Below are 25,681 nucleotides of genomic sequence, written 5' to 3'. Positions count from 1 at the left end.
TTCCATCCACTTTGTTGCAAATGGTAAAATTTCATTCTTTTTGATTGCCAAGTAATATTCCATTGTATATACATACCACAACTTCTTTATCCATTCATCATTTGTGCTTTTTCCATATTTTAGCCATTATCAATAGTGCTGCTATAAACATCGGGGTGCATGTGCCCCTTTGAAACAGCACTCCTGTATCCTTTGGATAAATACCTAGTAGTGCAATCACTGGGTCATAGGGTAGTTCTACTTTTAAGTTTTTCAAGAACCTCCATACTGTTTTCAAGAGTGGCTGCACCAGTTTGCATTCCCACCAGCAGTGCAAAAGAGATCCTCTTTCTCCACATCCTCGCCAACATCTGTCGTTGCCTGAGTTGTTAATATTAGCCATTTCAACAGGTGTGAGGTGGTATTTCATTGTGGTTTTGATTTGTATTTCCCTGATGATGAGTGATGTTGAGCATTTTTTTTCATGTGTCTGTTAGCCATCTGGATGTCTTCTTTGGAAAAGTGTCTATTCATGTGTTTTACCCATTTGTTCACTGGATTATTTGTTTTTTGGGTGTTGAGTTTAATAAGTTCTTTATAGAACTTATTATAGAACTTAGTATCCAAAATACTAACCTGGATACTAATGTTTCAAAATGTTTACAGCATGAGTTTTTACTTTCTCTGTTTGAAAATATCTTCTTCCATTCCATCAGTTGCCTTTTAGTTTTGCTGATTGTGATTGTTTCCTTTGCTGTGCAGAAGCTTCTTATCTTGAGGTCCCAAGAGTTCATTTTTGTTTTTGTTCCCCTTGCCTCTGGAAACATGTCAAGTAAGAAGTTGCTCCAGCTGAGGTCATTGAGGTTGTTGCCTGTTTTCATATCTAGGAGTTTGATGGTCTCCTGTCTTACGTTTAGGTCTTTCATATATTTTGAGTTTATTTTTGTGTATGGTGTAAGAAAGTGGTCCAGGTTCATTCTTCTGTATGTCGCTGTCCAGTTTTCCCAACATCATTTGTTAAAGAGACTGTCTTTTCTCCATTGTGTATTCTTTTGTGTTTTGTCAAAGATTCATTGGCCATATGTTTGTGGGTCCCTTTCTGGGTTCTCTGTTCTGTTCCATTGATCTATGTGTCTGTTTTTGTGCCAATACCATAATGTCTTGATCATTACAGCTTTGTAATACAGCTTGAAGTCCAGAATTGTGATCCCTCCAGCTTTGGTTTTCTTTTTCAGGATTGCTTTGGCTATTTGTAGTCTTTTCTGGTTCCATACAAATTTTAGGATTGTTTGTTCTAGCTCTGTGAAGAATGCTGATGTTATTTTGATAGGGATTGCATTGAATATGTACATTGCTTTGTGTAGTATCAACATTTTAATATTTGTTCTTCCAATCCATGAGCATGGATTTTTTTTCATCTTTTTGTGTATCTTCTTCAATTTTTTTCATAACTTTTCTATAGTTTTCAGTGTATAGATTTTTCACCTCATTGGTTCAGTTTATTCCTAGGTATTTTATGATTTTGGTGCGAGTGTAAATGGGCTTGATCCTTGAATTCTCTTTCTGCTACTTCATTATTGGTGTATAGAAATGCAACCGATTTCTGGATATTGATTTTATATCACGTGGCTTTGCTGAGTTCATGTATAGGTTTAGCAGCTTTTTGGTGAAGTTTTTTTTTTTTTTTTTTTGGTTTTCCACATAGAGTATCATATATCTATGTCTGTAAAGAGTGAAAGTTTGATTTCTTCCTTGCTGATTTGGATGTGTGTTATTTCTTTGTGTTGTCTGATTGCTGAGGCTAGGATCTCCAACAGTACATTAAATAATAGTGGTGAGACTGGACATCCCTGTAATGTTCCTGACCTTAGTGGGAATGCTCTCAGTTTTTCCCCATTGAGGATATTAGCGTTGGGTCTTTCATATATGGCTTTTATTATCTCGAGGTATGATCCTTCTATTGCTACTTTCTTGAGGGTTTTTATCAAGAAAGGATGCTGTATTTTGTCAAATGCTTTCTCTGAACCTATTGAGAGGATCATGTGGTTCTTATCCTTTCTTTTATTAATGTTGTATATCACATTGATTCATTTGCAGATATTGAACCAGCCCTGCACTCCAGGAATAAATCCCATCTTCTCATGGTGAATAATTCTTTTAATGTATTGTTGGATCTGGTTTGCTAGTATCTTTGAGAATTTTTGTGTCCAAGTTCATCAGGGACATTGGTCTATAGTTCTCTTTATAGTGTGGTCATTGTCTGGTTTTGGAATCAAGGTAATGCTGTCCTTATAGAATGAGTTTGGAAGTTTTCCTTCCATTTCTATTTTTTGTAAATGCTTCAAAAGAACAGATGTTAACTGTTCCTGGAAAGCCATCCAGCCCTGGACTCTTGTTTGTTGGGAGCTTTTTGATTAGAGATTCAATTTCTTTACTGGTTATGGGTCTGTTCAAATTTTCTATTTCCTCCTTTTTCAGTTTTGGTAGTTTATATGTTTCTAGGAATTTGTCCATTTCTTCCAGATTGCCCAATTTGTTAGCATACAATTTCCCATAATGTTCTCTTATTATTGTTTGTATTTCTGCTGTGTTGGTTGTGATCTCTCCTCTTTGATTTGTGATTTTATTTATTTGGGTCCTTTCCTTTTTCTTTTTGATTAATCTGGCTATGGGTTTATCAATTTTGTTCTTTCAAAGAACCAACTCCTGGTTCATTGATCTACTGTTATTGTTATTGTTGTTGTTTGCTCTAATCTTTATTATTCTGCTCTAATCTTTATTATTTCCTGTCTTCTGCTGTTTTGGGGCTTTATTTGGTGTTCTTTTTCCAGCTCTTTTAGGCATAAGGTCATGTTGTGTATTTGAGACCTTCTTCCTTCTTTAGGAAGCCCTGGATTGCAATATACTTCCCTCTTATAACCACCTTTGCTGCATCCCATAGGTTTTGGGCTGTTGTGTTTTCATCTTCATTGGTTTCCATGTACTTTTTAATTTCCTCTTTAATTTCTTTGTTAATCCATTCGTTCTTTGGTAGGATGTTCTTTAATCTCCAAGTATTCATGGTTTTTTCCAAATTTTTACTTGTGATTGATTTCGAATTTCATAGCACTGTGGTCTTAAAATATGCAAGCTATAATCTCAATCTTTTTCTACTTGTTGAGGGCTGATTTGTTCCCATTATGTGATCTATTCTGGAGAGTGTTCCATGTGCATTCGAGAAGATTGTGTATTCCGCTTTGGGATGAAATTCTCTGAATATATCTTTTAAGTCCATCTGGTCCAGTGCATCATTCAAAGCCATTGTTTCCTTGTTGATTTTCTGATTAGATGATCTGTCCATTGTTGTAAGTGGGGTGTTGAAGTTTCCTACTATTATGATATTTTATCAGTTTCTTTATGATTTTGATTAATTGATTTATGTATTTTGTTGTGTTCAAGTTGGGGTATAAATATTTACAATGGTTAGATCTTCTTGGATAGACCTCTTAATTATGATATAATGCCCTTTTTCATATCTTGTTACAGTCTTTGCTTTAAAATCTAGTTTGTCTGATATAAGTATGACTACTCTAGCTTTCTTTTGACGACCATTAGCATGATAGATGGTTCTCCATCCCCTTACTTTCAATCTGAAGGTGTCTTTAGATCTAAAATTCATCTCTTTTAAGCAGCATATAGATGGGTCTTGTTTTCTTATCCATTCTGATACCCTGTGTCTTTTCATTGGAGCATTTAGTCCATTGACATTTAAAGTGAGTACTGAAAGATTAATTTAGTGACATTGTGTTACCTGTAGAGTTGGTGTTACTTGTGATATTCTCTGGTCCTTTCTAGTCTTTGTTGCTTTTGGTCTTTTTTGTTTTGTTTCATCTTTTCTCCACTCAAAGAGTACCCCTTAAAATTTCTTGCAGGGCTGGTTTAGTGGTCACAAACTCCTTTAGTTTTTGTTTGTCTGGAAAACTTTATCTCTCCTATTTTGAATGACAGCCTTGCTGGATAAACAATTCTTGGCTGCATGTTTTTCTGATTCAGCATGTTAAATATATCCTGCCACTCCTTTCTGGCCTGCCAAGTTTCTATGGATAGGTCTGCTGTGAACCTGATCTCTTTTCCCTTATAGGTTAAGGACTTTTTTTCACCACTGCTTTCATAATTCTTTCCTTGTGTGCATATTTTGTGAATTTGACTATGATATACCTTGGCAATGGTCAGTTTTTGTTGAATCTAATGGGAGTTCTCTGTGCTTCTTGGATTTTGATGTCTGTGTGTTTCCCCAGATTAGGAAAGTTTTCCACTATAATTTGCTCACACAAACCTTCTGCCCCTTTTTCTCTCTCTTCATCTTCTGGGACTCCTATAATTTGGATCTTATTCCTTTTTAGTAAGTCACTGAGTTGTCTAAGTGTTGTATGGTGCTCTTTTGCCTTTTTTTTATGCTTCATTATTCTCCATAATTTTATCTTTTGTATTGCTGATTTGTTGCTGCTCAGCTTCATCCATCTTTGCCATCATGGCATCCATTTGAGTTTGCATCTCCTTTATAGCATTTTTAATTTCATTCTGACTAGATTTTACTTCTTTTTTCTCTGCAGAAAGGGATTCTATGCTTTTCTCAACCCCAGCTAGTATTTGTATTATGGTGGTTCTAAATTCTACTTCAGGCATCTTACCTGTATTTGTGTTGATTAAGCCCCTGGCTGTTATGTCTTCCTGTTCTTTCTTTTGGGGTGAATTCCTTAGTTTTTGTCATTTTGGAGGAAGAACAAATTAATAAAATAAAAAAAATGAAAATTAAAATATTAAAAAAAACAAAACAAAATATCCAATAACGGAAGATCCTAGGTGTATTTTTGTTTGCTTGTTGAATAAAATCTTGATATAATAGAGAAACAAAGGAAAGAAAAAAAGAAAGGAAAACATTAAGAAAAATTTTAAAAATTAAAAGAAATTTATACAATAAAATAGAATAAAATGAAAGAAAGTGAAATAGAATAAAAATTAAAAAATTAAAATAAAATAAAAAACTAAAAAAAACTTAAAAATAAAAAAAATATAAAATTTTATCTTTCTGTATCCAAGAAAAATAAATAAAAGGAAAAAATAAAATAAGAAAAACATTTTAAATAAAAATAGAAGTAAAAAAATGAACTAATAAATGAACCAACAAACAGAATGAAACCTGAATGAAGTTATATCCAGCATCCCCTAGAACTGAAACTATGAAGCACTCTATAGACCATACACTAAGCAGGTGGAGGGACTTGTGCTGGTCTTCTGTGCTTGGAGGGCGCAGTTGGGCAGGTCTTGGTGTAATGGCTCCGTTCTCCACCAGGTGGCGCTGCTTAGCTTACTGGCGTGGATTCGTGTGGTGGACGTGTGTGGGAGAAGTGGAAATGGCTTCACCCAGGTCTTTAGTGTCTGGTACAGGAACTTCGCATTCTCATCGACCTACAATCAAGCACTCCTTCTTTGCCTTAGGCCTCGGTCCACTCATAGTCTCTACCCTGTCCATGTTCAAGCCATCTGCCTGACTGGCAGCACCTCCCTCCAGAGTTTTATCTCAGATGGGGTTGTGTTTCAAAACCCCACATTTCAGAGACCCCTGCACCTTGGACCAGCACTGACTCTCTGGAGGAGAGTCTTACTGAGCAAACCCGGGTGCCAGGTTGCCACAGAAAATGTTCCTGTGATCGTACAGTTAGCAGGGGAGGTTCAGAGATGGTGGCAAATCACAACACACAGCAGGCACCAGCTTTCACCCCACTCTGGCATCTTTGTCTCAATACCAGCAAGTGTGGCTGCCAGGCACTGACCTTCAGAATTTCAGACTCTGTGCTCCACTGTTTATAGAATTCTTGTGATGTTGAAATCCTCTCTTTTTATCCCATCAATGGTTTTGGGGAACATATTTCTTGTTCAGTCCCCTGAAAGTGTTTTCACTCTTCCTCTTTCTCTCTGGCAACTTTCAAGGTAGTGTTTTTTTCCTGCACTCTCCTGATATGCTGCACTCTCCTCCGTTCTCTGTCCTGTATCCACAAAAACAGCTCCCTATACTCCACACCTTTCTCTCCCCCAGTTCGCCTCTCTACACTGTATACCTGCTGAGTTCTCTGGCTCAAGTTGTTCAGATTGTTGTGTTAATCCTCAGATCAATTTCCTAGGTGTGCAAAATGGTTTGGTGTTGATCTAGCTGTGTTTCAGGGATGAGACAAGTGGAGGGTCTCCATGCTGCTTCACCATCTTCCAGGAGATCTCTACAATTCTTGTTTAATACTGAAATTCTATTTTCCCACTGCCACAAATGTTTTACTTCCTAATCTTATATCATTAAATTTAATATTATCAGCTGCCTTAAATTCTCCTTTGCAGTACTTTAGGAAAGAAGGAAGGAAGAGAGAGAGAAAGAGAAAAGGAGGAGGAGGAGAAAGTAAGGAAGGAAATCTTTAGAACATTAAGTCTAGTTTGGCTTACTACTCCTTACAAAAATATAGACATATAGGAAGCAGTAAATAGTGTTTGCTAAATTACAATAAATAATATCATTATTTCCTATGCTATAAGAAGTTAATAGTTCATATTTCTTACTCAAGTTATTAACTTTCCTTCTTCACCAATAAGACCTACCCAAGTCCATCAATCACCAATGGGCTGGAGGGAGGTGAACAAAATCAATGTTCCCAAAGCTGGTGTTAGTTTTGTATGAGCCACCAGGAAGGAGATACCTACAGATGTCAGTCAGCCCCTCTGTGACATTTTCAAGCCCACTATATTCCTAGCACCAAAAATACATTTACTACAAAGTTTTATCCAAAACTTCATGGGCCACTTAATTCTGCCCACATCTTGGACACCTCACCTCTTTGATTACTTGTCAGAATTGCAGCCACTCCTATTTCTTAACTCTGTCCTTCTCTTGTACCACAAAATTTATTCTTCCTCTTCTGATATTTCCTGTCCTCACACAAGACAAATCCTCCCTCAGGATATTCATATGTGGGTTTACAAAGTCTAAAAATTTCCCCACATTTGTTTTCTTTTCATAAAATGTTTCTGTTTCCCAGTCCTTGCGGGTATCTAGATTCTCCTCTAGGACCTACCGCTCCTTCTGGCATTTTCTAGTGCTCAGTCTTCCAAAATCGAGTTCCCACTATCTCCGCATTTGAACAGGAGAGAAAACAAGAGTGGATGAATCAGAATTCTTCTCACAATGTCATTCTTTCTTTCTCATCTCATGGGTAAATCTCCCATTTTTTTAATCCATGGTATCCAGCTACACCAACATCTACCCACTGTTAGCAGTCAGGTAAAAAAAAAACAACAACAACCAACTACTTTATTTCTTGATACTTTTTGTTCTCTGTTCAAAGTCTTCACCTACATTCTAATTCTATTGTCACCACTGACCCCTCGTTCCTAATTTCCTCCTATTTGAGCTCCTAAGGTCATAGATAGAGCATATAAAAGATTAGGAGGCTTCTCAAAAACTTCTGAATGTTTGAAAAGTAGAAAGCAAAGTAGAAAGCAAGTTATCTATTAGTTTTCTCTTCCCTATGCTTCCCTGATTTTTCTTGTCCTTTCTAATAATTTTCTGTAATTTAATATTATGTACATATTTATATAAGCATAGATTGTGTCTGCACCTAGAAATGTTCAACGCCAAATTGGGGATATGCTTAGAATACTGATCAAGTGACAGCATTGGTAAGTGTGGCAAAAATGGCATCCTATAAAGTAGTAAGGGCACGAAGACTTACAGTCTTGAAGGGAGGGAATGAGGGTGATGGAGAGAGGATCCGATGGGAAGGACCTCATTCCCCATACATATATGCACACATTACCCTTTCTCTCCTTGTCAAGGTTGCAAACCAGCACCTGAACCCCAGAATACTGGCAATTGCAGAAGAGCAAATAGCAACTTAGAATTTAAAGTATTACGTAACAACTCCAAGCACATCTGTTCTATATCAATTTCTCAAAGATACAGTTCATTAAAATCAGTCTCACCAGCCATTGTCATTTAGTCACTTGACTCTGTCATTCTTCGACTGCCACCTCCCTGACAGGATTCTGACAAGATCCGGAAGGTCAGTTAAGCTATTTGCTACTCTTTTCCATTAATGGTTTATTAACTAGGCAAGGCTATATATATTCTTTTCAACTATGTGTCTCCAGTCAAAACTAGCTCTGCAGAATGGTAAATTTCCTCCTAAATCATTTTAAAACTATCAGGTGTCTTCCTCCCCATCTCAGAAAGAATATGCATGCTAATGTTTTGAGTTACTTTTATGCATAATGTTGGTTGTATTAACTACACTGGACTGGATAAATCCTTTATTTCTGATAAAAAATCAGCATTCTTTGAAGAGTTTTCTTCACCTTATCTGAAAATGTTTTCTTTGCATTTTTCCTTCCAAGTTTTTTTTTTTTTTTTCTTTTCTCTCAGGGCCTGATTTAGAATGTCTCCCTTATTGTTAATTATACTCAGTAGAAGTCACTAAAATATCTCCCTCAGTTAACATCCAATTAACTGAATTGCTTTAGAGGTAAACTCTCTCTAACGCATAATCAGCATATTCGTGGCTTGGTTTCCCTCATTCTGCTTGTGCTACAGAATTTACCTCGTAGCAGAGCCAACACAGTGTATTCCCCATGGTCCGTTCTATGAAGATCTGCTCTTCGCGTTGCCTCAGTCAGAGGGCTTTCCCTGTTTTCAAAAGCAGGACCACTTGCCATCAACGTGTTTTCTAGAAACAGATTTTGAAGGTATGGCATTCATAGAAACTGGGAGATATCCAAGGGCCTTTATCATATGTACAAACCCTTTGAAAGTACATGCCAGAGGCAGGTTTAACTATAAATCTCTCTGTGTAAAAATCCACAGATTTTTATCAAATTCTCAATGAATCTACAGTCTTAGAAAAACTAAATACTCTAAAGACAGGCACAGTTCTTGCATTTGCCAATTTAATGGATGGCACGTGGTACCATGTGTAAGTAAACTTTTCAGCAAAATCGTCAATGAAATTCATACCTAATTTAGATTTTTTGTACCATTAACATGCCTTCATTCCTTAGTCTAGTTGAAAATGGCTAATAACTTCTAACCTTTACTTACCCTGCAGCACATTGGCTGGAAGTTCATGCCAATAAATACATACTGCTACATTCACATACAGACACACACACACACACACACACACGCACGCACATATCACAAAAAGATTTAGCCTGGAGTTAAGAATAGCCTGCCACCTACAGTCCTATACTTTATTGATTCTTCTACATCTATCATTTTATAAATTCTCTTTCAAAGATTCTATGGTAAAAAATTATCTCATTCATGGTAACATGAGCTTTTGTTTCTTTGTTTCAGATAAATAGGTTCTTTGTTTTCAGACAAGCTTTTGGTTTATTCTGGTTTTTCTTGTTTTTTTGTTTGTTTCAAAGGACTGTGTTTCATTTAATGCATCAATATAACAAATAAGCAATAATTAGTAAACTCTGTTACTAAAAGACATCAACAGACTGGGGCCAGTGGAAAATTAAACGGATGCAAAAAATAGAAAGTATGAATTAGTACAGAGTGTTTGATAATATTAAATTTTTGGATACATTATGTTCATTTAAAATGTTCTTTTAAAATTTAAAAGCTGCTGAGGAGCAGTTTCAGTTTATTTTGGGGAAGCTGTGAGTCTACCAGTATGGCCAATGATGTCCACATGAAAACAAAATATCCTGCCAGATTAAAAATCAAACACTCTACTTAGTGAAAGCAACTGATTGGATGATGATTGAAATGTCCCTAAATGTGCTAGCTTTCTTAATTCTTCACAACACCTTTCATTTTATTTCATTTCATTTTACATATGAAATTTCATTGTAACTAATTTTGGGGAATCCAATTACATTTTTCCTCTCTGCTTGGTAAGTGAGAGTCAAAACAAAAACAAACAAACAAACAAAAAACATTAAGGAAAATTCACGTTGTCTTTGTAGTCCAGTGGCTTGGTGAGTGGATGATGGACATTTTAAGATCAGCAGAAAAAGCGTCACAAAATGGTGTGCACACAAGAGAAAGGGAAGGAGGGAAAAAATAAAAAGTCTCAATGAACTTATTTTAGAATATATGTGTATTTTATTATTCATCATGTAAGATGGTTTGTAGCTTTGGGAGGAGGAGATGTGTCATATTATATTTAATGCTTAGACTTCTCAGGCTCTTCCTTTGCCCTGGATAGAGTCTGTCCAAATTTAGATATTTCTTCTCAGAATGAAATTAGTTAATTTAACCAGATATTTTTACTCTAAAGTTATTGGAAGTTATTTATATTAGAGATAAATGAAAAAAATGAATGTATTCAGCAGTTAAATTGGATACAGAGGGTACTTACATAAGACTACTTGGGTTTGATTTTGATCATCACTTCATTTTCACCGAGGCTTGGCTATTATTATTCTAGCAAGACTTTCTTAACTTTGGCTGTCACGGCTTTTCCTGGTGCTCCATTCTCCATTTTTTTTGATGGTTTTGCAAAGGGCTGTCTCATACTTCTCCATATCATGTTTCAAATAATCTCATGGGATTTGCCAGAATCTAGATTAGGGATAGAATGACAGTGTGAAAGCATCCCAGCTGATGATGATTCACCTTCTTAGCCACCCCAACTTGGATGGGGAAACTATTGCAGCTCACTCAACATCCAATGTCCTAGTACAGTAAATAGTATGATGACTTTATTATCCTCACTGAAAATCCATAAATACAAATATCCTTCCTCTTCTCTAAGCAATTGATGCCTTGCATCTCTTCTACCTTAGAACCCCCAATGAGAACACGACCTGTCAAACGACCTGTCACTGGTGTTGTTGGGCTCTGTTAGGACTACATTCTCTATTTTTTAAATATTTATTTATTTACTTAGTAAGTGTGTGAGCAGGAGAAGGATGGGGGGGGGGGTGGAGAGAGAGAATCCCAAGCAGGCTTCTGGGCCACCAGCTCAGAACCCGATGCCAGGCTCGATCCACCGCCATGAGATCATGACCTGAACCTAAATCAGGAGTCGGACGCTTAATGAATTGAGCCACCCAAGCACCCCAGGGCTATATTCTCTAGTAATCAGCTAAGAAATTACTGAGCACCTATTATATACCAGGAGGTATGATGAATGGGTGCTAAGAATAAAATAATAGACATGACAAATACTCCCTGCCCTTATGAAGTTTTCAGTCAGGTGGAACTAATAATATTCTGAGGACATCTTTATTTTCATCAGGGGATATCTTTGTTTATTTAGGACTGAATAACATTCTTTTAGGGAAACTGTCAACTCTTGGTCTTTCTCCTAGGCAGAAAATCAAATATACATTCTTGGTGTTTTTTGTCACTTTTTATCAAGCAATACTGAACACTGTACTTTCCTTGAATTCAAAATGCCTCTAATCTAAGAACACTGGTACTATATTACCGTGGTAGAATTTTAAATGTGGAAACAACATCTGCCTTGTATTTTAATCCAAATCATTAATTACAAGTGCCTTATCTGTTCTGTTCTCATGCTGCCTTTCCTGTACAGGTCTGCAGTGTGGGCACCTCTAGGGAGTCAATCAGTTGTGAGATGATAATGTGGTCAACCAGTAATCAGTATCTTTGATTGAGGGTTTATTCTCACTCTATTCTCATTACAATTACTATAGACCACAGATTTTGCCTAGTAAACGTCTCTCAGTTCTATCACTTTCCCCTCCATTCTTACCTTGTCCTCAGATTCAGGTGTGGCTAGAGCAGTCCCTAAACTACAGTCTTTGTTCTCTCAAGATCTTTCTTTACATATTAATCATCACAATTTAAATGCAGTTTAAAGCATATTATTCCATGTATAAAAGTCTTCCAATCAGTCTTCCCACTGCTTACAGGATTAAGTCCAACCTGCTTAACACAGGCTGTGTTCTTGCATTCTGGTCCTGGCCCTCGTCTGGTCAATGGCCACCAGGAACATAGCTGTAGTCAAACAAAATTGGGTTTCGTAGTTCTACAGTAAGGGACACTGCACACCATGGATAATGATAGGTCATCTCAGTAAGAAAGTTTAAGAAGAGACTGGTTAAAGAATTGTGTTTATGTTCTGTAATTTGAAGGAAGTTTGAGAAAGCAGGAAGTTTGCTCTGCTTTGGGTGCTGGCAGGAAGTAGGCTAAATGTAGGATTGGGCGTATTAATGACTTTTTTTTTTCCCAATCCAGGAGGATAAAGGATAGGGACTAACGCTGTGATTAGTTAAGAAGCAACAGCCACTCATGTTAGGAAAGGAGGATAATTGGTCATTTTTGTGGTTTACAGTGTTCCCATTTTTGTCTCTGCACAGATACCACATTTGTTTACTTGAAATGTCTCTTTATAAACTACAGTTAGCTGTGAAAGTTTCTCACATTTTCCTTATTCTTGATGACCTTGATGGATTTGAGGAGTACTGGTCAAGTCTTTTGCAGGACATCCCTTTACAGGAAATTATGTCACAAGTAGAGGGGGGTGTATTTGCAAGGAAGATCACAGAGGTAAAGTACCATTTCTATCACACCGCAGCATGAGAATATATAGTCAACACAATTAATCATGGCTGATATTGACTGGCTGAGGTGGTAACTGTCAAGTTTCTCCACCATAAGATTATTATTACACTCCCACCCCCTCCTTTTTTTTTTAACTGAACTCTTTGGAAGGAAGTCACTATGCACAGCTCACACCTACAGAGTGGAGATTTATGCTTCCTCTCCTTATTAACAGAGTATCTAAATTATTTGGAATTCTTAGGCAAAGGAGACTTATCTCTTTTCCCTCCTTTTTTTCCCAATCATTTACTTATGTCACTATTGGTTCATGTATACTTATTTTGTACTTTGGGCTATAATCCCATATTCCTTTATTTATTTTATTAATTTCCTGTCCAAATAGTTCCAGCTTTGGCCACTAGGAGCTCCCTTAATTGGCTCCTGTGCCCCTTTGACATACCTCCCATCAGTTTTTTCTTCTTATTGAGTACTTCCTCACTTTTGGGCTCCCTAAGATTCAACAACCTCTTATTGTATATTTCCTGTACCTAGGAAATATATCCCATAGAACTAATCATTTACCCTAGGACACTGGTTTCTTTTTGCTGGAGAAGGGTATTAGGAACTAAGCTCTGAGCTCTAGTTGTGCTCCTACTGGGGTATCAGGCCTTCTCAGCTGTCACAGCAAAGAAACACAAGTGTATATGCTAACCCATGTACATACATATATTTATAAATATTTTTATATGCAACCATCTTTAACTCTATTAAACCCAACATGAGTTCATATTAATGTCTCCAACTCTAATCCATCACTACATAGTTAATTCTAAACTCCTCTCTGGCATATTAATAAATTTTCACTGTGACTATGAGATATCTGGCTCCCACCATCTGCCTTACGTTTACTTAATTCTTTACTTGCAATATATATATATAGCAGAATCTGAATTCTTAACCCATATCCCCATGGGCAACAACTTAATCAACTAGAGTACAATCATGTGAAGTTTCTTTGCCTTTACTCTTAGAGACTCTACATATTTCCAGTTATTTAGGTCAGCACCTTTTCCTTCCATTTCTTTCACTGAAGTGGTTTCATACATTTGTAACACAATTTGATCCTCTTGTTACAGTTTGCATTCCTTCTTGGAGCTCCCAAATTTTTAAATACTTTTTGTTCTTACTTTTGCGTATATTAACATTTGTACTTTGTGTTGTAATTGTCTATGGGTTTTGAAGAAAAATGCATTGTCATGTATCTACCATATTTATTATCCATTCACCTATTAGAAGATACATTGGTTGTCACCAGTGTTTTTGTCACAATAAATAAAGCTGGCATGCCTCTTTAGGTGTAACCATTTCCAGGTTGGCTTAGAAACTTCTCTGTGTTTCCATAATGTAATTTTCATAAAAGTATACTCTTCTATTATACTTATTTGCTTATCATTTTTTTTCTTTTACAGTCAGCTCCTTGGAGACTTAGACCATAACTAATACATCTTTACATCTTTCACTCTCAACCTAGGTTTCAGTGAATATTTTTAATTGAATGAACTTACCAGGTAGTATATACAACAATTTATATTTACATACCTTATGTAATTTAACATCACGCAGACACACTCATAAGTAGATTGAATGTGTCACGCCAGATAAGTTAAAACTACAAATGCTTTTTTAAAATGATATCCATACTCATATTTTTAAATATGAGGCTCCTTTTGTAACCGTCATCTACTATTTAAAAGAAAATGACATAACTATGGATTTGAAACTATTGGAAAATATATTATAGTTTCTCTTCACCTGGATCACTTGAAATAGTGTAGAATAAACACATACATATGAAGGGGATTAGAGGTTTCTTCCATTTGAAAAATATTCATTTGGCTTCTTTATTCTTAAAAAATATTGTTTTGATTGTGTTTTTTGTGTTATTTCCAGAGAATATTAACCCTTTATGCAGTAGACAGTTGGGATATATCATTCCAGATTATTGTCAAAAAAACCCAAAATGCAATTTCCTTCTTTTTAACTTTATTCAGTTCAAGTTATAAGTCATCTGGCAGATATCATAAGCCATGTGACACTTTTAAAGGCCCACAGGTAGAGAGTGAAGGCAAGAATTAATTTATACTTGAAAAAAGAGAAATATTCAGCATTTCAAAAGAAGTTTCTAGGTTATCCAGATACACATTTCAAATAGAGTGATTTATATAATCACTTGTATATCAAATTATTTTATTTTATTTATGTTAGTCATGTCATTAATAATGTAAAGGTAAGACACGAGCTACAGTCAGTTCTCATTTTTCACAACAGATATGTCTATACAGTCATTTCAAACAGTGAATTAGCTAGCTAATATTAAACCATCTCTCCTAGAAGAAATACAGGGTTAGGTTCTTGCAAGCATCTGGTTACAACATTTTTATCAACTGATCAATATACTACCTATTTTATGTGTCTTTCTGTTTAAAATATTTTATTCAATATATATTGTTGCTTCATTAATACTGAACTCGAGGATGACAACACTTAACTCATGTTTGTATCTAGGGGCCCCTGTGTGGCTCGGTTGGTTGAGTGTCCAACTTTGGCTCAGGTCATAATCTTGCAGTTTGTGAGTTCAAGCCCTGTGTCAGGCTCTGTGCTGACAGTTTAGAGCCTGGAGCCTACTTTGGATTCTCTGTCTCCCTCTCTCTCTGCCTCTTCCCTGTTCATGTTCTGTCTTTCTCTGTCTCTCAAAAAAATGAATAAATGTTACAAACATTTTGGAAGTTTATCTAACATGTATAGGGCACATCACAGTTTTCTCCGCTTAGAAACACTAGGTAGCACTTTAGCACTATGCTTGGGGGCCAGCTTAAACAGAGAAATCAACAGAAAGCACAAAAATGCAAAAACACAACACTGAATAGACTGAATAGGACACCTGTTTACAGTCTGAGAGCTGAACCAAGAAAGCTGTCTCCTTGTTTTGGTTTGGTTTTTGACTCTCTTTTTTGTTTGTTTGTTTGTTTGTTTTTGAAGTGTTTATTTTAATTCCAGTTAGTTAACCTACAGTGCTATATTAGTTTCAGGTGTAGAATATAGTGGTTCAACAATTCCATATATCACCAGTGCACATCATGACAGGTGGACTCTTTATTCTCCATCACCTATTTCACACCCCCTCCCCATGTCCCCTCTGGTAACTGTCAGTTTGTTATCTATAGTTAGGAATTTGTTTCTTGCTTTCTCTCTCTCTCTTTTCCCTTTATGTGTTTGTTGTATTTCCTAAATTCCACATATAAGTGAAATCATATAGTGTTTGTCTTTCTCTGACTGACTGACTTTCCTTCTTCACCCGTTTTACCTACCCACCACCCTCCCCTGGATAAAACCACCAAACTAAACTATTCTCAATGACCTGTTTTGTTTGTTTGTTTTGATTTGTTTTGTTTGTTTTGTTTTTAGATATCATATATAAGATCATGTTATTTACTTTTTTTCTGTTTGACTTATTTTACTTAGTACAATGCCTTCAAGTTCCATCCATGTTGTTGCAAATGTCTCCTTGTTTTGACCTCGGTTGGAAATGTGTGTGTTGGTGACTCGAATTATTTCCAACTCTGTGCATGTTCATGACAGTCTGAAAATGCCATGAATATGGATTTGGAGGTTACAAATAAGTTTTAATGAAGAGGTTAATTCACAAATACAAACTCTATGAATAATGTGAAGCTATATTAAGTATAAGTGGCCCATATAATATGCATATGATATTAAATCTGATGTAAAATAATTTTATACTTATTGACAATAAAGTATGCAATATGAAATGTTTGCTTTGCAAATTTAAACAGCTTTTTCTTAAATGTAAATTTTCTGTTTGTTTAGAAAAGTGTAGAAAGCTCAAAATAATAATAAAACCACTCTCCATTAAAAATGTCAGTGAATAAATTACTCAGTATTGTTAATCACTTAATTGTGAGAAGCAGAATGATAGTTGTGAGGGGAAAAAAAGGTTAATAAAATTTAAAAAAACACCATCAAGGTATGTCTATTTGGTGAAAAATCAATGGTGAAAATACTGTGAAATTAATTGCTAATTTATGTCACATAGACTATGTGTTGTAAGAATTCAGAAGAGGTGGGATCAGTGAGGGTTAGAGACACCAGAGAGTTTGGAGATAATGACTTGGGCTGGATACAAGGGGATAGAAGTATCTAAATGGATGAAAATTATGAGAAGAAAGAACTTTCAAAGTCCAGTAATAATGGGAGAAATGAGGCAGAGACTTGGAAATCATGGAAATGATTGTGAATCGTAAGCAGAATGAAACTAAAGAATTGAAACTAGAGAATTTGTGAAATCAAAACTAATAAATCAGATGGGGAAGATGGTACAAAATCAGATTCTACTTAACCTTTAGATCACAGAAATTTCACCTGCATGCAGTAATAATCAAAATGGTTAAAATCTATTGAGGGTTCTATGTCAGGAAAGAGCTTAAAACTTCATATGCCTGGGGGATTTTCTTTTTTTTTTCTTCTTTTTTTAACCATGACCCTGTGTGGGTGAGTATTATTATTTTGCTTGTTTTACAGATCAGAAAACTGAAGTTTGATGAGGAATAAGGAAATGCGCTTAGAGAAAGTAAGACTAATATAAAATTTGGGGTTCATCACTGAATCAATATGAAATAGAGAAAAATAAACCTCTTTTACATTGACTAATGGAAGAATGGCTTAACCAGAACAACACAGTTGTTCCCAATATTGAGAAACTGCCTTTTGAGAACTCTACCTAATGTCCTGTGAACTATGAAATTTTCCAGTCTAATCCAAGGGTAGGGGAAAGAACCATTTGAGGCAATTAGAGAGGGATCAATTAAGTCTAGACTGTGGACTGCATGAAACCCACCCAACATCTCATAAAAGCAAGACCTGAGAGAGTCAAACTGTCTCTAAGCAATTTAACTACACCCTAGAACAAAGCCGAAGAATGGTCTTAAGAATACAAAAATATTTAGCACTTACAAATGCAAAGTTCATAGTTTCTGGTATCCAGTGAAAGATTGTCAGGCATACAAAGAAGCAGGAAAACATGACCCATAGTGAGAAGAAGAATCAATCAATTGGAATGCACCCAAAACTGTCACAGCTGTTGGAATTAGCAGGCAAGGACATTAAAACAATTTTAACTGACAGCTATATAAAACACAGAAGTTAAGTGGAGTCAATTAACCTTAAAAGGTGATTATTGAAGAAATGAGGTAATTAGTTCTTGGACTAGAGCCCCAGTATTAGAAAACAATATGGTAAGATGGATGTAAAAACCAACATTGAGATGGGAAAATCTAAAGAAATTCTTATGGGATTGTGTATAAGAGACAAAATTATTGTAGGAAAAAAAGTGTCAGATTTGGAGTCATTCCAAAATGAGTCTCAATCTCCATCATTTACAACTTCTGTGACCTTGGACAAAATATTAACCACTATGAGTCTCAGTTTCCTTTGAGTGTCAGTTTCCTTATATGTAATAGAATAATAATAATAATAATGATGCCACATTGATATCAAAGTGCTTTAAAATCAGGGGCACCTGGGTGGCTCAGCTGGTTGAGCATCTATCTGCTCTCGATTTCAGTTCAGTTTATGATCCCAGGGTTGTGGGATCAGGCATCACTGTGTGGAGCCTACTTGAGATTCTCTCTCCCTCTGCCCCTCTACCCCCCTCTAAAAAATAAATATAAATATAAATATGTATATATATATATGTATATATATATATATATATATACACAAAATGCTTTAAAATCAGACACACTACATATATATTACACATATGCATATGTACACATATACACTTATACACTTCACAGATACAAGTACACACACATATATACATATTCCCATGAGTTTGACATATGATGTGTTAAGAAACATAGCAAATGAGTTTACATGGCTAGTATGACATATTGAAAGAATTGAGCACAACTTTGTCAGCATTGAAAGACCTGTTATTTAAATACATTTTATAAAGTATATATTGCTAACCAACGAAAGTCGTAGATTTTTGTTTGGGACATGTGGTGAACACAAGAGCTTTAAAAATCAAAGGATAATAGAGAGGATGTTCATCTTATAGCTTACAAATAAAAATGGTTCAGGGAAGCCAAGATGGTTATCCAAGTTAAAAAAGAACTATTGTGAACCCCTACAGGCTGTCAGAATTATGGCGGTGGAAGACTTTAGGAAGTTAATGAATGGGGAAAGAAAGGAAGAAGACGTGCTCATTTTAGTGTTAAGGTCACAGTGGGTCTATCAGAGTCTGAAGAAATACGATTAAAAAGAACAAAAAAGCAACTGTGGGAGGTTGGATTGTGAATTTCTGCTATCCTTTCAATGTTTGAGTTCTGAAGCAACCTAGAAAAGAGCTTTAGGAGGTGGGTGGGTAAGGCAGACATTACTGGGTATGTCCATTGCTGTGTTTATAATTCTTTAGAGAAATAGGCATTCTTACAGCGATTTTATAATTGTCCAATATTTAGGGGATTTGTAAAAACATGCCAATGAGCATTTTTAGTGGCATAGATTGGCTGTGTAAATACATGACTAGGATAAATCAGTGTTTTCATCTGACTTACAGTTTTATTCCCTCCAACGTAAACATAATTTTAATGAGCTACTTGAAGCAAAGATTAGCTAAGAGGCATAGTAAATGTGGTAGATATCTCAAAATGAATGTAAATTTTTATGCTACATACAGATGTGATTAAATAATAAAATTCAAAGGTAAGCCAAGTATCTTAAAATCACAAACACAAATAATTATACCTGATGCTACACTTGATAGAGTACTGGTCACTTTTAAGAACATTCTTTATTTGGGGTGCCTGGGTCGCTCAGTCAGTTAAACATCTGCCTTCGGCTCAGGTCATGATCTCGCAGTTGGTGAGTTCAAGCCCTGTGAAGGACCCTATGCTGACAGCTCAGAGCCTAGAACCTGCCTCAGATTCTATGTCTCCCTCTCTCTGCCCCTCCCCTGCACATGCTCTGTCTCTCGAAAATGAATAAACATTATTTTTTTTAAAAAAGAACATTTTTATAATTGATACAGCACCCCCTTTCTCTCTCTCTCTCTCTCTCTCTCTCTCTCTCTCTCTCTCTGTGTGTGTATAAAAGAAAATAATTGCAGTAAGAATACTATAATTAGGTGCAAGTGTCATTGCCATATTTTGGATCTTGTTATTATTGATAATATTCCTGGGGAAGGGGGGCTCTGGATTCTGTAGCTTGGTTTTAATGCCAGTTCTGACTTACTAAATTTAAGTAAAAGTATGGACTGATCTGAGGCAAGAAAACAAAAGCTTAGCTGGGTTTTATAATTGTTCTTCATCTATGGGTCTTTTTTCTGACGTGCCTCAGAATTTTCCATTAAGTATTTACTTATTTATTTTTGTTTTTTACTTTTGCAATAAGTAGAAGAATATTGTAAGCATTCTGAATCCCTTGATGAACACTTTGAAACTGAGTACTGCCACATGATTCTAGAACTATATTTGGGATTTTCTTTCCTGTTGCACGCTGGGGACAAGGAACTACTAACATGGCAGTATGTATGATTTAATGTGTTGCTTCTTAGAATGAAATCTTCACATATACCAGGGTCTACTAAGGTATTGTGACAATCAGTAAGTTCTGTTTCTTTACTATACAACACACACACACACACACACACACACACACACACACACATTCTTGGGTCAGGGGCTTTATTTAGCTCCTTTATAAAAATGGGTGTCAAAACACTGTTGACTCTGGAACCCAATTAAACATGCCTCCTATTCCTCCTCTCCTAACTTCTACACATCCACTCAGAAGAGAAAAGAAAAATGTACCACATGCTGGTTAGGAATGTTGGCAAGAATCCCATACTCACAAAACAATGCTTTTAAATGTAAAGCATCATAATATCTATATTTTTTAATTAAAATTGGCAGTGAATAAGACAACGATGGCACTTGGTGTGAATAAAAAAGTGTAAGTCATTCCACCAAATAAAGAGTAAGGCAAAGATTCCAGGGATATTTATCTGAGTTCCAAACCCATGCTTATTCACTTGGTGTGTGACAGATACATAGCACTTCTCTACTGAAGTTGATCGTCTTGAAATATCTGACTTATAGTGCTTTTTATCTATTGTGTTACACTCAATAAATATGAATGAGTTGGACATCTGAATTCAGAAGAGTATGTTATACCTTGAAATGTATAATCCAACACCTAAAACAGAAAAAATACCATGACTTCAGAGTATTTCCAAATATATCTAAGCATTAAATGAGGGTAGCATATAAATGGTAGTTTTGGTCAAAATGTCCTATTTTTGTGCAAATCCTCAAAACCCATTGCTTCCCGCTCCCCCCACCCACCATTCCTTCTGGTGTACACAATTCTCCTGGGTGATAATTAGGAGCCGGACAGCAATTTTAGTAAATATCTGATACTTTTTCTCTGATTACACACCCATTGGCACAGATCATAAGGACATTGTATTTCTGTGGTTACTAGTCTGTGTTCCCTTCTAAGCATTGGTGTCAGTGGATAGAATTGTCTACACACGATGGATCTGCAGCTACATAATTATCTATAGTGACCTTGACTACTGTGAGTAGTAGAGAAAGAAATTGTGCCATATCAAGAGACTCTAGCATATAAACTGAACCTAGCTTCCTAATCTTTTATAAATATTTCAGATTTTCTCATATCCTTTCTCTTTTTCTGGCACAATCCATGTCAGATTTCTCTCAAGATTTTCCCCATGAGAGGACTAGACAGCACATAGTTCTATCCGTAAATAGTATTTATTAAATTTGCATGTGGTTTTCCTTATAATAATATTACTGTATAGTAGGAACCCCATTGCCATGGCAACCAGGAGTGGCAACATCACATTATCTAGAATATAAATAATGCTTACAAAACCCCCTCTTGCATTCTGATCCCACATTGTTATAATAATGTATAATCGCTGCAATTCTTGCATCGTTATTTTGTTTGTTTATTTACAAAAACTTAGTAACCTTTACACACTCTCTTGATTTCACATATTATTTCATATTTGATTTTCTACTAACATTTCTTTTTCCCCACAGTGATAAGTTCTCCTTCTGGTCAATATCGTATATATGTTGCATCTTTAGTGGTACAATCTATATTAATTTTAAGTCAACAAGTTATAGTGAAAAATTCAAAATAACTTTGACCCAATTCAGATTATATACATATCTATAGAAACAGCTGATGTCACCCAGATATCAGAAGTAAAGTAATTTAGGTAACACATTGGAGTTCAGGCTGGCTAATCTGCATTTATAGTATGTGTTATGTAAATAGTATATGGTGATAAGTTGGGGCACCAGGGGATTTAGCACAGCTCACCATGGATACGAGGACTGCAGACACATCACGATATAGATCATGTTATGTGTTTATCGGAGCGATAAGCATAGTATTGTTTCAGTGTCAGTGCTAGAAAGTGTAGACCTATTTCGATTCATGTATTTTTTCACTCTTAAGTCTCTGCTGTATGAGGGCCAAAGAAAAATGACAAGAATTCAAAGGTGAATAAAACAAAGTCCTATTTCTCAAGATCATTTCATTGACAACTCTAACTACTTATTTTGTCAATTATTAAAAAAATCATTTTTCTTTTCATTCTGACAATTTAAAAATCAATGCTTATCTTAAAAAATCAGGTATACATGTACAGTTTATCTTTTTCCCCCTGAAGAAAAGTATTAATCATATTTTCTCGAATTCATTATGCATCAGAATCAAGGAACACTTCATTACTGTTTGAAAAAAACAAAGCAATTTAACATATGCTATCTCTTTAATTGTTATAGCAAAAAGAGTCTAGGCTTTACAGCTAAGTAAAGTTTGAATCCTTGCGCTCTCACTTACTTCCAAAGTCTGAAGTATCTCGCCTTTGCTTTCTGATCTCTGATTTCCCTTTGTTACAAAATGAGCATAATTGATTATAAGTGGTTATAAGAATCTAATCTCATGAGTGTTTGTCACATAGTGTTTACTTAGTAAGTAATAGCTAGCCTCATAATTAGTATTTCATCCTAACAAAATATATTTTATTATGAATATGGAGAACAAACAGAGGTCCAAAGAGGTTATGACTCTTAATTATGTATTTTAAAATCACAGTGATTTATACTTTTAATTTGTTGTTTATTTATTTATTTAATTTTAATTTTTAATGTTTATTTTTGACACAGAGAGAGCAGCGGAGGGGTAGAGAGAGAGGGAGACACAGAATCTGAGGTAGGCTCCAGGCTCTGAGCTGTCAGCATAGAGCCCGACGTGGGGCTCAAACTCATGAACCGCGAGATCATGACCTGAGCCAAAGTCAGACGCTCAACTGACTGAGCCACCCAGGCGCCCCTGATTTATACTTTTTAATTAATTTGCCTCAGGCTATATTTGCCAGGAACTTGTGTTATATGTAGAGTTATTATGTTGAGGAAAAAATAAGATGCCAGATACCATTTAAAAAGAAAATAGACGTTCTTCAGCAAGATTATAATCTAAGTAGGAGAATAAACTTTATAAAACAAAGAGTTGGTGAGGGGGCACCTGGGTACATCAGTCAGTTGAGTGGCCGATTCTTGATTTCTTTTGGCTCAGGTCATGATCCTAGGGTCATGGGATTGAGCCCTTAAATTCTCTTTCTCTCCCTCTGCCCCTTTCCTGGTTCATGCTTTTGCTCTCTCTCTCTGTCTCTAAAATGAAAAAAAAAAAAAAAAAAAGTGAAGAATAAAAATTTTAAAAAAGTTTTTTAAGTTGGTGAGAATGTGAAATGATGCTGTCATATGATGAAATGAAATAGTTGACATATACAAAATTAACAGGATGGTCAATAAACGTTTGACAAAATCAGAAGTTAAAGAGTTAAGGAAGGGGCCCCTGGGTGGCTCAGTCAGTTAAGCATCCCACTTGGGCTCAGGTCATGATCTCATGGTTTGTGAGTTGGAGCCCCGCGTGGGGCTCTGTGCTGACAGCTCAGAACCTGGAACCTGGTTCAGATTCTGAGCCTCCCTCTCTCTCTGCGCCACCCTTCCTCCCCCCCCCCCCCACACACACACACTCTGTCTCTTTCTCCCAAAAATAAATAAACATTAAAAACAATTAAAAATAAAAGAGTTAAGGGAGACCAGGTCTCTATTACCTCACATGTGTGTACAGGGCTTCAGTGTGTATGGATCATGAGGCAGGACTGCAGAGAAGCACGTGGGCTGAGGAGACAGACAGCCCTGTGTTGAGCCTGGTTTAACCAACTATTAGCTGTGTAACCATAAGCAGATTACTAAACTCTGAGCCTCAGTCTCCTCATTTATACAGTAGGTTCAATAGTATAATAATAGTTCAACATGATCTTTTGAAGCTACTGTGAAAATTAAATGAGTTAATGCATTTAAAGTTCGTAATACTGTGGAACACAGTAAGCATTCAAAAAATTGTGATTACAACTCCAGTCAGAGGAAGCAGTTCAGTTCAAAGGCATGGGTAAGAAAGTATACACTGCGTACAAAAAGGAAAGCAAAAAATAGATAATTTTGGCGAAGCTCCGTGCATAAAAATTAAGTAGTATATTAATTTGAGGTCAGATTGTAGTAAGCTTTGAGTAATGGAGATTTTAGACTTTATACGGTAGCCACTAATGATTTTTTTTTTTAGTTGAAGTCTACCTGACATACAAAGTTATATTAGTTTTAGGTATATAACACAATGATTCTACAATTCTATACATTACCCAGTGCTCACCATGATAATTGTAGTCACCATCTGTCAGCATGAATTATTACAATATCATCGAGTATATTCCCTATGCTGTATTTTCATCCCATGAGTTATTTTATAACTAGAACTTTTTACCTCTTGATCCCCTTCACCTACTCTACCATCCCCAACCCCCTTTTGTACAGTAGCCAGTGATGATCTTTACAAAGTTTCATGTCGTAGATCAACCAAGTATCCGTGTAATCACTAAAAAACAAACTTAAGGAGCATAATTATAAACAGAGTAGGAGTAAGGCTACAAAAGATCTCCTGCTGTGTCTTAAGTTCCAAGTAAATTGAAACTCACGTATTAAAGAAAATGATCAACAGATAAAATGGAGCTGGAGGAGGGGTGCCTGGGTGGCACAGTCGGTTAAGCATCTGGCTCTTGACTTCATTTCAGGTCATGATCTCACGGTTTGTGGGTTTGAGCCCTGTGTTGGGCTCTGCGCTGGCACTGTGGAGCTTGCTTGGGATTCTGTGTGTCCCTCTCTCTCTGCCCCTACCTTGCTCGTGCTCTTGCTCGCTCTCTCTCTCTCTCTCAAAATGAATAAAAAAATGGAGTTAGAGGAGGGACTTGATATACCTACTGTCCTCTGCACAAACTACACTAGCTAATTAATTAAGCTCTAAATTCCTAAAGAAGTGGAGATCATATTTTTACTGAAATATGTGAAAACTAGAGGAAGGGACTGAGGTAGCAATATTTAGAAGCATAAGACAAAAGATGATCAGTCCAGGATTCCTGTCCTGTTTCTACCAGTGAGTGTCCAAAATTCACTTACTTTTTCTAGACCCTACTTTCTCCATTTATAAAATAATGAGAAAATTGAACCAGGTGATGTGAAAGGAGCCAAATATAAGTTTAATATTAAACAGTTCTAACTTGATTAGTAAAATAGTTCAAACATTCTTGAAATAATAAATGTAAATATAAATTTGCTTTTATATGAAACAATGTCCCCCCAAAGTAATTAACTCACCATTGTGTAATTACAGCCTTGTGTTAGCCATCTTAATTTTTGCTGAATTGTTTTCTGCTACACATTTGTGAAGCTCTTTGGAGGTATATGTATGAGTTGGGATGCATGCATGTGTTTGTGCACATATGTGTGCACATGTGTGTATGCATATGGGTATATGAGTATATGTGGGGTTGTGCATGTGTGTTTGGAGGCATACAGAGCTGCATTTCACTGTGTTTAATTTTTCTTTAGATTTTGTCATGGCTTTCTCAACTTCAGTTAAGACACAATTCAGAAGTGTAAACTTCTTAAGTTTTTTAGTGGCCCTTTGTATTAAAAAGTT

The 25,681-nt window shown here is 35.9% G+C and overlaps 1 long non-coding RNA gene across 1 annotated transcript; it reads right to left on the bottom strand.

Annotated features, from left to right (window-relative positions):
• Positions 1 to 4,260: 4,260 nt before the first annotated feature.
• Positions 4,261 to 22,105, bottom strand: LOC123576160. The gene is made up of 4 exons (XR_006701196.1): positions 22,093 to 22,105; positions 21,612 to 21,616; positions 20,665 to 20,668; positions 4,261 to 4,649 (listed from the first exon to the last, which is right to left on the bottom strand). It is a non-coding gene; the product is annotated as an uncharacterized LOC123576160 (long non-coding RNA).
• Between the last annotated feature and the right edge of the window lie 3,576 nt (positions 22,106 to 25,681).

The sequence above is a fragment of the Leopardus geoffroyi genome, chromosome C2 (genome assembly GCF_018350155.1).
Source record: "Leopardus geoffroyi isolate Oge1 chromosome C2, O.geoffroyi_Oge1_pat1.0, whole genome shotgun sequence".
NCBI classification, from domain to species: domain Eukaryota; kingdom Metazoa; phylum Chordata; class Mammalia; order Carnivora; family Felidae; genus Leopardus; species Leopardus geoffroyi.
This window is presented reverse-complemented; position numbering and strand designations above follow the sequence as displayed.